At 38.5% G+C, this 17,700-nt stretch overlaps 1 long non-coding RNA gene across 1 annotated transcript; it reads left to right on the top strand.

The window, feature by feature from the left end:
• Positions 1–13,344: 13,344 nt before the first annotated feature.
• LOC144370437 (uncharacterized) lies at positions 13,345–17,377 on the top strand. The gene is made up of 2 exons (XR_013430404.1): positions 13,345–13,673; positions 16,619–17,377. It is a non-coding gene; the product is annotated as an uncharacterized LOC144370437 (long non-coding RNA).
• The last annotated feature ends 323 nt before the right edge of the window (positions 17,378–17,700 follow it).

Here is a 17,700-nt window from a genome sequence, read left to right as displayed (position 1 = left end):
AAGGCAGTCATATCATCTTGGTCTCTTCTATTCTGTTTGATTCCATATTTACTGAGCACATGTGAAGTGCTAGGGTTTAAGGAATAGGAAATCATTGGCAATGGCTTGTACATAGGGCATGGCTAAAAGATGAGGGGGGAGTAATGATGGTCTTCATATTATAGACACTGAGTTATTTCTCTTTGATATTATGTCTTTGCAGTTTTAAATGTGCTTATAAACAAGGACCAAAACATTTATCACACCTCCATTGACATCTATATCCTTTTTATTTCTATATATTTAATATACAATAATTAAAGTATCATTCAATGTTAGTGTTTGTCCAGGTAGTTTAAGCCCCATTTAAAAGTTCAAGAACTTGAAATAAAACATGTTGGTGTTGTTCAAGGCCATACATCCAGTGGTATACTGGGAATTAAATTCCAGGGTAACTGATGTCATATAAAATGATCTGTCATATTTTATGGTCTATAGTGTAAAGTTTATTGCTAGACTCAGAGTAGATACTTATAAGATTTTAAATTTGCTGAGATTGTATTATGATTTGGATCTGGGATGTCCCCCAAAATCTCACATGTTATATGCATGGTCCCCAGAGCAGCAATGTTCAGAAGTGGGGCTTCTGAAAAGTAATAGTGGGCTCTAACCTCATCAATAGAATTAGCCCATTGTTCATTGATGGATTTGTAGCTGAATGGACTATTTGGAAGTGTTGGAAACTATAGGAAGTGGGCCTAGTTGAGGGAGTAGGCCCTTGAGGACCGTATCTGTCTCCTCCTCCTTCTTCTTTCTTCCCGTCTTCTTCTTCTTCTTTTCCTTCTCCTTCTCCTTCTCCTTCTTCTTCTCTTTCTTCTCCTTCTCCTTCTCCTCCTCCTCCTCCTCCATCTCTTCCTCCTCCTCCTCTTCTTCCCTTCCTTTCCTTTCTTCCCCTTTCTCCTTTTCCTCCTCCCCCTTTTCCTTCTCCTCCTCCTCCTCTTCCTCCTCCTCCTCCTCCTCCTCCTCCTCTTCCCTTCCTTCCCTTTCTTCCCCTCTTTCTCCTTTTCCTTCTCCTCCTCCTCCTCCTCCTCATCCTCTTCTTCCCTTCCTTCCCTTTCTTCCCCTCTTTCTCCTTTCCTTCTCCTCCTCCTCCTTTTCCTTCTCCTTCTCCTCCTCATCCTCCTCCTCCTCCTCTTCCCTTCCTTCCCTTTCTTCCCCTCTTTCTCCTTCTCCTCCTCCTCTTTCTCCTCCTCCTCTTCTTCCCTTCCTTCCCTTTCTTCCCCTCTTTCTCCTTTTCTTTCTCCTCCTCCTCCTTCTTCCTCTTTCTCACCTTATGCTGAACAGCTCTGTTCTAGATCACACTCCCTGCCATGATGCTCTGCCTCACCATAGGCCCAAGCTCAGAATCAACGGAGCAAGTGACTATGGACTGGAACCTGCAACCGTGAGCCCCTAGTTAATCTTTCATTCCTTAAGTTGTTTTACTCAGGTATTTGGTCATAGTGACCAAAATCTGAGTAACACAGACTGTTTGTTTTGATTATGTTTTAATATTAAGCTACCTAGGCATCAGTCTTAAAATTCATTTCATATTAAAATTCAAAAGACTTTCTAATAAGAGTCAACCAAATTACTCAGAATATTGAAACAAAAGCTCATGAATCAATTCAAATATGATTACCCTATTAAAGCATTGATATATTGCTTTCATATCAAACCAAACGGCTTATGAATTACTAAGAAAATAAGTCAACTTCATTGGTTAGCTTTTCATAACTATAACAAATACCTCAGTTAATCAACTTCTTTTTTTTTGACTGTTCTTTTAGGTTTTTTTTTGAATTTTTTTTTATTGTTGGTTGTTCAAAACATTACATAGTTCTTGATATATCATATTTCACATTTTGATTCAAGTGGGTTATGAACTCCCATTTTACCCCATATACAGCTTGCAGAATCACATCAGTTATACTTCCATTGATTTACATATTGATATACTCATGTCTGTTGTATTCTGCTGCTTTTCCTATCCTCTACTATCCCCCCTCCCCTCCCCTCTTCTCTCTCTACCCCCATTACTGTAATTCATTCCTCCCCCTTGTATTATTTTTCCCTTTCCCCTCACTTCCTCTTGTATGTAATTTTGTATAACCCTGAGGGTCTCCTTCCATTTCCATGCAATTTCCCTTCTCTCTCCCTTTCCCTCCCACCTCTCATCCTTGTTAAATGTTGGTCTTCTTCTCGTGCTCTTCTTCCCTAGTCTGTTCTTAGTTACTCTCCTTATATCAAAGCAGACATTTGGCATTTGTTTTTTAGGGCTTGGCTAGCTTCACTTAGCATAATCTGCTCTAATGCCATCCATTTCCCTCCAAATTCTATGATTTTCTCTTTTTTTAATGCAGAGTAATAGTCCATTGTGTATAAATGCCACATTTTTTTAATCCATTCGTCTATTGAAGGGCATCTAGGTTGGTTCCACAGTCTTGCTATTGTGAATTGTGCTGCTATGAACATCGATGTAGCAGTGTCCCTGTAGCATGCTCTTTTTAGGTCTTTAGGGAATAGACCAAGGAGGGGAATAGCTGGGTCAAATGGTGGTTCCATTCCCAGCTTTCCAAGAAATCTCCATACTGCTTTCCAAATTGGCTGCACCAATTTGCAGTCCCACCAACAATGTACAAGTGGACCCTTTTCCCCGCATCCTCGCCAGCACTTATTGTTGTTTGACTTCATAATGGCTGCCAATCTTACTGGAGTGAGATGGGATCTTAGTGTGGTTTTGATTTGCATTTCTCTGACTGCTAGAGATGGTGAGCATTATTCCATGTACTTGTTGATTGATTGTATGTCCTCCTCTGAGAAGTGTCTGTTCAGGTCCTTGGCCCATTTGTTGATTGGGTTATTTGTTATCTTATTGTCTAATTTTTTGAGTTCTTTATATACTCTGGATATTAGGGCTCTATCTGAAGTGTGAGGAGTAAAGATTTGTTCCCAGGATGTAGGCTCCCTATTTACCTCTCTTATTGTTTCTTTTGCTGAGAAAAAACTTTTTAGTTTGAGTAAGTCCCATTTGTTGATTCTAGATGTTAACTCTTGTGCTATGGGTGTCCTACTGAGGAATTTGGAGCCCGACACCAGAGTATGTAGGTCGTAGCCAACTTTTTCCTTCTATCAGATGCCGTGTCTCTGATTTGATATCAAGCTCCTTGATCCATTTTGAGTTAACTTTTGTTCATGGCAAGAGAAAGGGATTCAGTTTCATTTTGTTGCATATGGATTTCTAGTTTTCCCAACACCATTTGTTGAAGATGTTATCCTTCCTCCATTGCATGCTTTTAGCCCCTTTATCAAATATAAGAAAGTTGTAGTTTTGTGGGTTGGTTTCTGTGTCCTCTATTCTGTACCATTGGTCCACCTGCCTGTTTTGGTACCAGTACCATGCTGTTTTTGTTACTATTGCTCTGTAGTATAGTTTGAAATCTGGTATCGCTATACCACCTGATTCACACTTCCTGCTTAGTATTGTTTTTGCTATTCTGGGTCTTTTATTCTTTCATATGAATTTCATGATTGCTTTCTCTATTTCTACAAGAAATGCCATTGGGATTTTGATTGGCATTGCATTAAACCTATAGAGAACTTTTGGTAATATCGCCATTTTGATGATGTTAGTTCTGCCTTTCCATGAACAGGGTATATTTTTCCATCTTCTAAGGTCTTCTTCAATTTCTCTCTTTAGGATTCTGTAGTTTTCATTGTATAAGTCTTCACCACTTTTGTTAGGTTGATTCCCAAGTATTTTATTATTTTTGAGGATATTGTGAACGGAGTGGTTGTCCTCATTTCCATTTCAGAGGATTTGTCACTGATATACAGGAATGCCTTTGATTTATGCGTGTTGATTTTATATCCTGCCACTTTGCTGAATTCATTTATTAGCTCTAATAGTTTCTTTGTAGACCCTTTTGGGTCTTCTAGGTATAAAATCATATCATCCGCAAATAGTGATAATTTAAGTTCTTCTTTTCCTATTTTTATGCCTTTAATTTCTTTCATCTGTCTAATTGCTCTGGCCAGTGTTTCGAGAACTATGTTGTACAGGAGTGGTGAGAGAGGGCATCCCTGTCTTGTTCCACATTTTAGATGGAATGCCGTCAATTTTTCTCCATTCAGAATGATGCTAGCCTGAGGCTTAGCATAGATTGCTTTTACAATGTTGAGGTATGTTCCTGTTATCCCTAGTTTTTCGAGAGTTTTGAACATAAAGGGATGCTGTACTTTGTCGAATGCTTTTTCCGCATCTATCGAGATGATCATATGGTTCTTATTTTTAAGTCTATTGATGTGGTGAATAACATTTATTGATTTCCGTATATTGAACCAGCCTTGCATACCAGGAATGAATCCTACTTGATCATGGTGCACAATTTTTTTGATATGTTTTTGTATCCGATTCGCCAGAATTTTATTGAGGATTTTTGCATCTAGGTTCATTAGAGATATTGGTCTGTAGTTTTCTTTCATTGAAGTGTCTTTGTCTGGTTTCGGAATCAGGGTGATGTTGGCCTCGTAGAATGAATTTGGAAGTTCTCCCTCTTTTTCTATTTCCTGAAATAGCTTGAAAAGTATTGGTATTAGTTCCTCTTTAAGGGTTTTGTAAAACTCTGCTGTATACCCATCCGGTCCTGGGCTTTTCTTAGATGGTAATCTTTTGATGGTTTCTTCTATTTCCTCAATTGATATTGGTCTGTTTAGGTTGTCTATATCCTCCTGACTCAATATGGGCAGATTATATGACTTAAGAAATTTATCGATGCCTTCACTATCTTCTATTTTATTGGAGTATAAGGATTCAAAATAATTTCTGATTATCTTCTGTATTTCTGAAGTGTCTGTTGTGATATTACCTTTTTCATCCCGTATGCTAGTAATTTGAGTTCTCTCTCTTCTTCTCTTCGCTAGCATGGCTAAGGGTCTGTCAATTTTATTTATTTTTTCAAAGAACCAACTTTTAGTTTTGTCAATTTTTTCAATTGTTTCTTTTGTTTCGATTTCATTAATTTCAGCTCGGATTTTAATTATTTCTTGCCTTCTACTTCTTTTGCTGTTGTTTTGCTCTTCTTTTTCTAGGATTTTGAGATGAAGTATGAGATCATTTATTTGTTGGTTTTTTCTTTTTTTAAGGAATGAACTCCAAGCAATGAATTTTCCTCTTAGAACTGCTTTCAATGTGTCCCATAGATTCCGATATGTTGTGTCTGTGTTTTCATTTAACTCTAAGAATTTTTTAATTTCCTCCTTGATGTCTTCTAAAATCCATTGATCATTCAGTAACCTATTGTTCATTCTCCAAGTGATGCATGATTTTTCCTTCCTTCTTTTATCGTTGATTTTCAGTTTCATTCCATTATGATCGGATAAGATGCATGGTATTATCTCTACTTATTTATATTGTCTAAGAGTTGCCCTGTGACATAATATATGATCTATTTTTGAGAAGGATCCATGTGCTGCTGAGAAAAAAGTCAACTGCTTGATGTTGGGTGGTATATTCTATATATGTCAATTAAGTCTAGGTTGTTAATTGTGTTATTGAGTTCTATAGTTTCCTTATTCAACTTTTGTTTGGAAGATCTGTCCAGTGGTGAGAGAGGTGTGTTGAAGTCTCCCATGATTATTGTATGGTGGTCTATTAGACTCTTGAATTTGAGAAGAGTTTGCTTGATGAACACAGCTGCACCATTATTTGGGGCATATATATTTATGATTGTTATGTCTTGTTGGTGTATGGTTCCCTTGAGCAGTATGTAGTGTCCCTCTTTATCCCTTTTGATTAACATTGGCTTGAAATCTATTTTATTTGATATGAGTATGGACACTCCTGCTTGTTTCCGCAGTCCATATGAGTGATATGATTTTTCCCAACCTTTCACCTTTAGTCTATGTATATCTTTTCCTATCAAGTTAATCAACTTCTAAAGAGAAAAGGATTGGGGTTCACAGTTTTGGAGATTCCTGTTCATGATCAGTTGGCCCTATTGGTTTTGGCTTCAGGTGAAGCAGCACATCGTGATGGGAGTATGTGATGAAACAAACAAAATCACTTTGTAGCCAGGAAGCACAGAGAGAGAGAGCCCCACAATCCCTTTTGACCCACCATATCCCCAGTGACCCACCTCTTAAAGTTTCTACCATCTCCCAAGAATTCTGAGCTAGTAATCAATCCTCTAACACATGAGCCTTGGGGAACACTCAAGATTCAAACCATGACATCTACTTTCTTAACCACAAAATTATTTGAGAATGAAAGATATTCTCATTCCCTAAAAGGAAATTTTATTTAACATATTCAAGAAGATTTACAAGTAATTTGGATTAAATGGTTGACTAAGAGTTCTAGTTAAACAGAGGAGATTGCTCTATTAATAGGGCAGATTTGTCTCCTCTTCCTCCCTAAATTCCACTAACATAAAGCAAAAAAAAGGTATAAAATCGTGAAAATAAAAGATATTAGTCAATTAAAGATATTGATATAATTTTGTAAAATGAAGTGTGGATGTATGAATAGCATTAATTTAGCAGAGACCAGAAAGCAGAAATCCTACTATCAGCCTTAGGAGGAGTCACTGCTGTCAAAGGGAGGTAAAGCCATGGATCAGAACCTGGAACTACCAGGTTATAACTCTCCAAATAGGTGTGGTTGGACCTGATAATAAGAGGACTAGCTAAGTCAAAATAAATACACAAATCAGCTACACATCTGCATCTTCTTCCAAAGCCACATAGTGGCTATTTCCATAGGCTGAAAAAAAAAATCAAGACACTCAATCTCAGGTAAGACAGAACTGAAGAGGCTCTAGGTTCAGGTGTAGTGGGTACAAATGCAAATGTGAGTAGAGTCCCTAACAGAACCCAGGTAACTGATTTATAGTCGACACAGTGACTTGACCCCAGAATGCTGGCAGTCTAGAATGTATTTCAGACAGGAGAAGGAAGTTCCTTTTGGACAAATTAGCTAGTCTAAGAAAGGTCTCAAAGAAATAGTTAAATGCCCACTTAATCCATGGTAAACCCTGATAGTTCTCAAAATAACCCATCCTTCCCCAAACACACTCACACACACACACACACACACACACACACAAACACACAAACACACACACAGTACTTCCAATTCATTTTTTCACAACTCATTTATAAATTTGTAAATATTATGAGTTATCAAGCACCATCCAACATTGTCATTGAAACTTTTCTGACTCTCCCTTTTAAAATGCAATAATATCCCCCCACCTCTTGGTACTCACAATCCACAGTCATCTTCATTTCTTAGAAGGAAGAGACAGCCCGGTGTGGTGACTTACACATGCAATCCCAGAGGCTTAGGAGGCTGAGGCAGGAGGATTGCCAAGTTCAAAGCTAGCCTCAACAACTTAGAAAGACCTAAGCAACTTAGACCCTACATAAACTAAATTTTTAAAAGGGCTGTGGATGTGGCTCAATGATTGAACACCCCTGGGTTCAATCCTCAGGACCAAAAAAAGATAAGATCTCCAAAGGCAGAATCTCGTGCCTCATTATTACCTACTATAGTCCCTGTTATTACTGAATAATAACATGATTATTCAATAAATGTCGTTGAATGAATAAATAAAAACTCTTTGAAATTAAAAATATAATAGCAAGTATAAATCTTTAATTGGTTAAAAGATAAAATGGAGGAAATCACCCAGGAAATAGATTTTAGGACCAAACAAAGGAGAAAAAATTATGAAAGGAATAACATAAGAATATTTTCATAATAAAAGATGTAAATTGCTGACTGATCCGTGCGGCCCGGCCCGTCCAGCCCCGCGGCTACAGATGGCAGGGCTCCGCTGAGAAGCAACCAGCAAGCAGGGAGAAACGGTGCTGCGGATTCTGTGGAATCCTGCCAGCTGAGCCCTCACTGACCCCCGGGCTGAGGTCGGGATTTCAGTCGGGGAAGGAAGCGGGACAGTTCTATCCCCCACAACGGAAACTCCACCAAGGAAACCAGCGGCCACCATCTTGGAGAGCTGAAGTAACCACCGCCAGTCTCCGACAGATTGCAACAATAAAACAGGTGTGTGTTACTCAGCTCACCTCCCATACAGCTGGGAATTCGCATAAAATCTCTCCTAGGCTCTCCAGGGGAGGGATTATCCCAGCGAGCCTGCATAAAGACAGGGGAAAACTAGAGACACCCGACCTTCAACTCCTCCTCCCATCAGCGGTGAAAACAAAACCTCTCTAGCCAGCACTGGGGAGGGGCAAGAGGAAAAAATCAAAGCAATAGAGTGCTGGGGATCCCAATAGCCACCCTCCACACCCAGCAAAGGGCAGGCCCAGAGTACAGTTTGAACTGCCGAGAGGCATCACTCAGGGGAAATCTGGTCTAGCAGGAGAAACCAGGGGACTAGAGGCCAGGCCGTCGTGTGACTAGGCGGCTGGAGACCGCATGCCCGCGCGGCAACAGTCCACCCACTGCCCACGTGACTGGGCGGCTGGAGTCCGCCCCCCTGCCAGCCACCCACCGCATGACTGGGCGGCTAGAGATCACCAGCCCAGGGGCGACAGCCCACCCGCTGTGCGCTCCACTGGGCGGCTAGAGGCCGCCCACCCGCCAGCAACCAAAGGGGCAGCTAGAGATCACCCGCCCTCGGGCGACAGCCCACCCGCTGCCCCTGCAATTGGAGACTGCATGCCTGCCAGCGACCAATCACCCGCTGGCTGCCCGCAAGACTGGGCGGCTGGAGACCGCCCACCTGCCTGCGACCGGAAGCTGAAACCAGCCAGAGACAGTCCAGTCCCACCCCCGCATTCGGAAAGTATTTTGAAACCCTATATTCCAATAAAATAGAAGATAGTGAAGATATTGATAAATTTCTTAAGTCATACGATCTGCCCAGACTGAGTCAGGAGGATACACACAATTTAAACAGACCAATTTAAATGGATGAAATAGAAGAAGCAATCAAAAGACTACCAACCAAGAAAAGCCCAGGACCAGATGGGTATACAGCGGAGTTTTACAAAACCTTCAAAGAAGAATTAATACCAATACTTTTCAAGCTATTTCAAGAAATAGAAAAAGAAGGAGCTCTTCATTCTATGAGGCCAACATCACCCTGATCCCGAAACCAGACAAAGACACTTCAAAGAAAGAAAACTACAGACCAATATCTCTAATGAACTTAGATGCAAAAATTCTCAATAAAATCCTGGCGAATCGAATACAAAAGTATATTAAAAAAAATGTGCACCATGATCAAGTAGGATTCATCCCTGGGATGCAAGGCTGGTTCAATATACGGAAACCAATAAATGCTATTCACCACATCAATAGACTTAAAGACAAGAATCATATGATCATCTCGATAGATGCAGAAAAAGCATTTGACAAAGTACAGCATCCCTTTATGTTCAAAACACTAGAAAAACTAGGGATAACAGGAACTTACCTCAACATTGTAAAAGCTATATATGCTGAGCCTAACGCTAGCATCATCCTAAATGGAGAAAAACTGAAGGCATTCCCTCTAAAATCTGGAACAAGACAGAGATGCCCTCTATCACCACTTCTATTCAATTTAGTCCTTGAAATACTAGCCAGAGCAATTAGACAGACAAAAGAAATTAAATGCATAAAAATAGGAAAAGAAGAACTTAAATTATCACTATTTGCAGATGACATGATAATATATTTAACAGACCCAAAAGGGTCTACAAAGAAACTGCTAGAGTTAATAAATGAATTCAGCAAAGTGGCAGGATATAAAATCAACATGAATAAATCAAAGGCATTTCTGTATATCAGTGACAAAACTTCTGAAATGAAAATGTGGAAAACCACTCTATTCACAATATCCTCAAAGAAAACAAGATACTTGGGAATCAACCTAACAAAAGAGGTGAAAGATTTATACAATGAAAACTACAGAACCCTAAAGAGAGAGATGGAAGAAGACCTCAGAAGATGGAAAAATGTACCCTGTTCATGGATAGGCAGAACTAACATCATCAAAATGGTGATATAACCAAAAGCTCTCTATAGGTTTAATGCAATGCCAATCAAAATCCCAAAGGCATTTCTTGTAGAAATAGATAAAGCAATCATGAAATTCATATGGAAAAATAAAAGACCCAGAATAGCAAAAGCAATTCTAAGCAGGAAGTGTGAATCAGGCGGTATAGCGATACCAGAGTTCAAACTGTACTACAAAGCAATAGTAATAAAAACAGCATGGTACTGATACCAAAACAGGCAGGTGGACCAATGGTACAGAATAGAGGACACAGAAACCAATCCACAAAGCTACAACTATCTTATATTTGATAAAGTAGCTAAAAGCATGCAATGGAGGAAGGATAGCATCTTCAACAAATGGTGTTGGGAAAACTAGAAATCCATATGCAACAAAATGAAACTGAATCCCTTTCTGTTGCCATGCACAAAAGTTAACTCAAAATGGATCAAGGAGCTAGATATCAAATCAGAGACACTGCGTCTGATAGAAGAAAAAGTTGGCTACAATCTACATACTGTGGGGTCGGGCTCCAAATTCCTTAATAGGACGCCCATAGCCCAAGAGTTAATAACAAGAATAAACAAATGGGACTTACTTAAACTAAAAAGTTTTTTCTCAGTAAGAGAAACAATAAGAGAGGTAAATAGAGAGCCTACACCCTGGTAACAAATCTTTACCCCTCACACTTCAGATAGAGCCCTAATATCCAGAGTATACAAAGAACTCACAAAAATAAACAATTAAAAATTAAATAAGATAACAAATAACCCAATCAACAAATGGGCCAAGGACCTGAACAGACACTTCACAGAGGAGGACATACAATCAATCAACAAGTACATGAAAAAATGCTCACCATCTCTAGCAATCAGAGAAATGAAAATCAAAACCACCCTAAGATACCATCTCACTCCAGTAAGATTGGCAGACATTATGAAGTCAAACAACAATAAGTGTTGGCAAGGATGTGGGGAAAAGGGTACAATTGTACACTGCTGGTGGGACTGCAAATTGGTGAGGCCAATTTGGAAAGCAGTATGGAGATTCCTGGGAAAGCTGGGAATGAATCCACCATTTGACCCAGCTATCTCCCTTCTTGGACTATTACCTGAGGATCTTAAAAGAGTGTACTATAGGGATACTGCCACATCAATGATCCATAGTGGCACAATTCACAATAGCTAGACTGTGAAACCAACCTACATGCCCTTCAATAGATGAATGGATAAAAAAAAAATGTGGCATCTATACGCAATGGAGTATTACGCAGCACTAAAAATGACAAAATCATAGAATTTGCAGGGAAATGGATGGCATTAGAGTAGATTATGCTAAGTGAAGCTAGCCAATCCTTAAAAAACAAATGCCAAATATCTTCTTTGATATAAAGAGAGTAACTAAGAACAGAACAGGGAGGAAGAGCATGAGGAAAAGATTAACATTAAACAAAGACAAGTTGGGGGAGAGAAAGGGAGAGAGAAGGGAAAGCATATGGAAATGGTAGGAGACCTTCAATGTTACACAAAATTACATATAAGAGGTTGTGAGGGGAAAGGGAGAGGGAAACAAAGGAGAGAATTGAAAGACAGCAGAGGTGGTATAGAGGGAAGATGGGAGGGGAGGTGAGGGGGGATAGTAGGGGATAGGAAAGGCAGCAGAATACAACAGTCACTAATATGCCATTATGTAAAAATGTGAGTGTGTAACCAATGTGATTCTGCAATTTGTATTTGGGGTAAAAATGGGAGTTCATAACCCAATTGAGTCAAATGTATGAAAGATGATATATCATGAGCTTTGTAATGTTTTGAACAACCAATAAAAAATAAATTAATTAATTAATTTAAAAAAATAGATGTAAATTTCCAGAATTAAGCAGCCTAAGTAGGGCCCAGAAAAATAATTGAAAGGGACTCAAGCCATAGTATAATATCGTAAAACTTCAGAATATCAAAGACAAAGAGATTCTAAAAGCTTCAGGAAAAAAAATCATACACAAAAATTAGGAAAGCAAGAATCATTAGATTTCTTAGTAGCAACTCTGGAAACAGAGGATAGTAGGAAAGTACCTGGGAATTTTAGAGAAATATCTTTTAATTTAAAATTCAATATACAGCAAAACTGTGAGTCAAGTGTGATTCTACCTAGACTTTCACGTTTCTTCAAGTATCATTTTACTTGACCTTTTTCTTAGGAAAGAATTGGAGAATGTTCTGCAGCAGATGAGGTTTAATTGAAGAGGCAGTGCTTCAGAGATGCAGGAATCCAACTAGAAACCAAGGAGAGAAGGAAAGGGAATTCCCAGAAACAGGGAAAGAAAGAGTCCAGAGCAACAGCTATCCAGCAGCTTGGCAAGTACCCACCAAGGACTGGAGTAGAAGGACAGAGGTTGCCAGAAAGAATTCTCTTAAAAAATGAGCCCGATCCTGCTGGAAAGATGTTCACAGAGTTAGTGCAAAGCTAATCTAGTCATAGGAAAAAAAGGAATTTCAGAAAACACAATAATCCCAGCCACTTAAGAGGCTAAGGCAGGAAAATAGCAAGTTTGAGGACTGCTTAGGCAATTTAGCAAGACCGTGACTCACAATAAATTTTTTTTAAAAAAATAAGGGCCAGGAATGTTGCTCAGAGGTAGAGTGCTCCTGGGACCAATCCTCAGTACCACAGTGGGGAGAAGAAGAACAAAAAGTAAAATACATATGTGAAAATAAGAATATTTTAACTTTAGGGAAAAAATGCAGTAACGAGAAAATGTAATATAGTATACTACAGGCATCAGCTATCGTCAAAATTAGGATAATAAAAATCCAGAATATCAATTTAAATAGAAATCATGGTACAAATGACTTTAGGATAGGAAGGACAGTAATTTGGAGTGGAGGAACAGTAGAAGAAACCAAAGCTTTCAAAATAAAAAGTCGGTAATATCAAAAGTTTAAACTCAAGAAAAAATAGTACAAGCATTGTATTTAGAAATGTGAAGGCAACACTAGAAGTTGAAAGTGGTTCCCTCTTAAAAGTGAATAATCAGATTTGGGATGGGCCAAATTAGGGAGGGTTATTTTTATTATAAGCTTGATAACACTATTTGATGTTCAAAAGTATGCACAACTATGATTTTAATATAAAAAAAATTATTTTGAGCATTATTTCAACTAGTAGAAGTTCAAATATGACTGCTATAGGCTCCATTGATATTGTGTTTATACTCAACCTGTACTTTGGTTTCTATGAATTAAAACATGCCCAGCTTATTGTGGATAATACTCGGCATCATTAACAATCAGTATTTGGCCTAACATAGATGGGGAAAAAAACCTAACATCTCTGATTCTGCACTTGCAAAAAATCTGAGGAATTTTTTTTTGGGTTACATTTTCTAAATTCATACATAAAGGGATGTGGCAAAACATTATAACCAGTGAACGGAAAGCCAAACAAGAGAGCAGTGTTAAATAAGTGTTCTTGTCCATATGTTTGCAGATGGAGTACAAAGCAAGACAGAGCTACCCAAAGGAGATTAGTTGACTATAGAAAAGGAGACATCGAGGAAGAGGTGCACCTGTTTTACTTGGATAACACCAACAGGTCTCATTCCTTGAAAGAAGAAACATGGGAGAAAGAACAAATGTGGGGGAAATGAAGGTCAGTGTTTTTAATAATGTTTGAGAAATCTGGTAGTTAGTTGGACTGATAGGTCAGAACTCAAGAAAAACATTGAGACTTAGAAGTCACCAACATAAAAGTGGTTATTAAACTTGTGAGTGCTACTCCATCAGATAAGAGGGAGAGTACGTACAGCTAAAAGAAATGAGGAACCAAGAATTTTAGAGAATGCTAACCCTTAAAGGATAGAAGGAAGAGGAATTGGGAGAAGAAAACAAATGAACAAAAACCACAATCAATCAATCAATCAATCAATCAACCAAACCCTGAATGAGAGAAGCTCAAAAAGAAAAAGGGATATCAATAAATTGTGGTAGGTCTAAAACAGCCAAAAGCTGAGAAATTTTCAGAAATACGAGAGCAGTCAGTTGATTTGAATGCTGTTGAGAAATCAAGTAAGGGTGAGTCCACAGGGATAAGAAATGAGAACGTCACTGAGGACCAGGGTGGGAGTGATTTTGGTGGACCCAGGGAAAGGAAGTCCTTTTGTATTGGATTGGAAATGAGGAAATGGTGACCAGGAATGCAGAGACTCTGCAAAACGAGGAGAGGAAGAGGGACTTTAAGCAGTTGCTGAAAGAAAGAAGCATTTAACACAAAGAAGCATTTGTGTTAAACAAAGAAAATATTAAATGCTGATCTGCTTGATGAGGTGCTGAAATCCCTAGCTACTACTCCTTCTCTCACCTCCTTTATCAGAAACACTCATCCCATTTTCAGAAATCCCAGAGATTAGCCAATGTCCTCATCCAGACTGAAAAGGCCAGCCAAAACCAAGGCTTGTCAGATGTGTCAGATGCTAAGTTTCTACTGTTGTCACTGCCGGAGACTCCTGTGAGTGTGGCTCTCCTTTAGGCTTTGCCTCTCTCCTGACAGTGATCTTCATCAACTGGGAACTCACCCATTGTGTCTGACCCTGTGATTCTACTGGCTGACTTGTCCCACGACTCTGTCCTCATTGGCCAGTGCCACTGAGAATCTACCCTGCTTTAATACAAGTAGCAATAATACTTATTATTTAGTGCTGATGATATGCCCCAAACCATGGCATTAAGTAATTTTATGCTCACAACAATTTCATTGCACCTTTTATTTCCAGATGAGCAAATTGAACTTCAAAGAAATCAAGAAACTTGCCCAAAGTCACATTACATAAGTTGCAAACCTGGGGTTCAAACTTAGTTTATTTGACTCTGGGGCCATGTTAAGGATGCCAAGAATTAAAATAGACCTCAGGAATGCCTATCATGTCCTGAAGAAGCCCGGGCTTCTGGAATAAAAGGATTTCAGTCTTTTGTTCCAGGTCATCAACATAGGATTGTTCCCCCTGTAGAAGTCATTGGGGTCCCATAAGCACAGAATAAACAGTGTCTGCCCTAAGAGACTTTTTAATCTATCTGAGAAGATAAGACAAATAGGTTTGAAAATGCAGTCAACCATATAAAGTCGAGTACAATTAAAGGTCATATTGAGGGTGCAGATTAGAAGTGCTGTTAAGAAGAGGAAGGAGAGATTAAATCAAACTTGGAGGATCAGAAAGGGTTTCAGAGGAAAATCTTGAGCTAGACCTTGAAACACCGCTCCAATTTGAATGGGAAGAGAAGAGTGAAGAGGATATGGAACCACTAGAAGATACGAAATTCTGACTGAAATGTCAGCAACAGTAAGCGCAGGACATGAGCAGGTCACTCGCTGCTGACCTGCACAAAGACAGGTTTTCTCAGGGTGGAAACAGCCCCAACCAAATCCGGTAAGTTATCCTTCTCAAGAGCTATTAGAGACTTCTAGCCTGAAGATGGTTTCTTTTTCTTTTCTTTTTTTTTTTTTTTTTTTTAGAATTAATAAAACTCTCATTTTGTGAGATACTGCTCCATCCCACCACTAGCTAAACCCCATTCAAGCTATTTCAGGCTGTTGATTTCTCATATTTTCTGATATGACTCATGCAGTGGTAGCTTAAAGGGATAGACTTAAAACCTCTAATTGAGGTAGCAAAGATATGGTAAATTAGAGCTTTTATATCTGTATTACTGCCAAAATTTTATGGAAGAATGAAATATATATATAGATAGATAGATAGATAGATATAGATAGATAGATGATAGATAGATAGATAGATAGATTTATATGTTATGAACCAGATGAACTCATTTAATTTTCACAGAATTGAAGCACACTTTTGAAAATTCTTTTTGACTGCTTTATTCACCCAAACTTCCAGTTTGACAAATAAACAGAGAATTTCAGAAAAGTATCTTATAAATGAAAAACTGTCTCTTCAGGTGGCCACATTATTGTACCTCTGGCTATAATAAATAATAATAACTACTGAGTTAATTTAATAAATGTTTAAAGATTGAGATGGTGTCTTTGTTGAAGCTTTTGTGGGTTCCAATGTAGTGAAAAATGGACACACAGGAAAATATTGGACTATGCTTGACAGTGAAAGATTCAGGAAGAGATGGGAATAATTGTGTTTGAAATTTACAAGATATTAATGTTTCCAATCATTATCTAAATATCTTTCCTGGCATTGGTGATTAAAGTAAATGATTACAAGTAGTAGCATCCTGTGCTACCATTAGTCCTAGGTAGATTCTTTAAATATTCATCTTTGGGTTTGTAGAGAGGTATGATTTTGACTGTCTGGAAATCTAGATGCATGATTAAATTCAGCACTCTTCATCTGCATATAATGTCACAATCAGCTCTACTTCATTTGCAGTGGAATGTCCACTGCTAATTGCCAAGCATGGAATATTTATGTGTTTAAATATAGCAAGCAAATATTTGTACCTGGACAATCATGAGCTGCTTTTTAATTAATTTGAAAAAAAAATGACAAAAGGGCCTAATGACATAGAAACTATTCTAAATAGAAGACATTAAGATAATCACACTTTTAAAATCTATATTTATTTCAGTGTCTCCCACAGCACACCCTACGGATCTTCAGTAAATGGTTATCAGACTGATTTTGCAAGTGGAAACACCAAACTGACTCTAGTCAATTGGAGGCCTTGCCAGGTAACCAGACTTCCACATGAGGCCAAAGCTCTTTGTTTCTAATGGAGTGTAGGTGATCCTTGCAGATATCCATTTGTTTGTGTTAATTTGCATAGTGGTTTTATTGTTTGGTCTAAGGGGAGGGGAAGAATGTGTTTTTTGTTTGTTGGAGAAGGTCTGAGAAATAACAAAGATGAAAGAGGGAAGAAATTCCTTGCCACCCACTCCATGTGACATTTGTGGAGAGCAGAGGGCTGGAGACCAGGAAAGGAGCTGACTTCATACAAGACTATGTAAGATTCTTGGCAGACCACTGGATGCTTCAAGACGTAAATGACAAGGTTCCTTCTGTGTGTCTGCCTCTCTCTTTGTTCTTTTTAGTTATATATGACAGTACAGTATAATTTGACTTGCTTATACAAACATGGAATACATCTTATTCTAATTAGGATTCCAGTCTTGTGATGGCACATGTTGTACAGATTCACTGCAGTATATTCATATATGAACATATAAAAGTTATGTCAGAATCATTCCATTGTCTTTCCTACTTTCCCCTCTCGCTTCCCTTCATTCCCCTTCATCTGATCTACTAGACTTCTATTCTTCCCCTTCCCCCTTGTTGTGTATTAGCATCTACTTATCAGAGAGAACATTCAACCTTTTTTTTTTTTTTTCTTGCAGAGGCGGCGGAATTGGCTTATTTCACTTAGGTTAGTAGTCTTTAGATCCATACATTTTCCCGAAAATGTCATAAAATCATTCATTTTTATGGCTGAGTAATATTCCGATGTGTATATATACCACCTTTTCTTTAGCTATTCGTCTCTTATAAGGCACCTAGGTTGGTTCCATAGATCTCACAGGGTCACATGCCTAAAAGACTGCTCTTCAGGAACCTCAGTTACTAAACCTGCAGCAGAAATGTTGACATTTCCAGGCAGCACAGCCTTGGCAGAAGCAGGATCAAGAGGTCTAAATGAGAAAGTAGAAACAATAT

The sequence above is a fragment of the Ictidomys tridecemlineatus genome, chromosome 14 (genome assembly GCF_052094955.1).
Source record: "Ictidomys tridecemlineatus isolate mIctTri1 chromosome 14, mIctTri1.hap1, whole genome shotgun sequence".
NCBI classification, from domain to species: domain Eukaryota; kingdom Metazoa; phylum Chordata; class Mammalia; order Rodentia; family Sciuridae; genus Ictidomys; species Ictidomys tridecemlineatus.
This window is presented reverse-complemented; position numbering and strand designations above follow the sequence as displayed.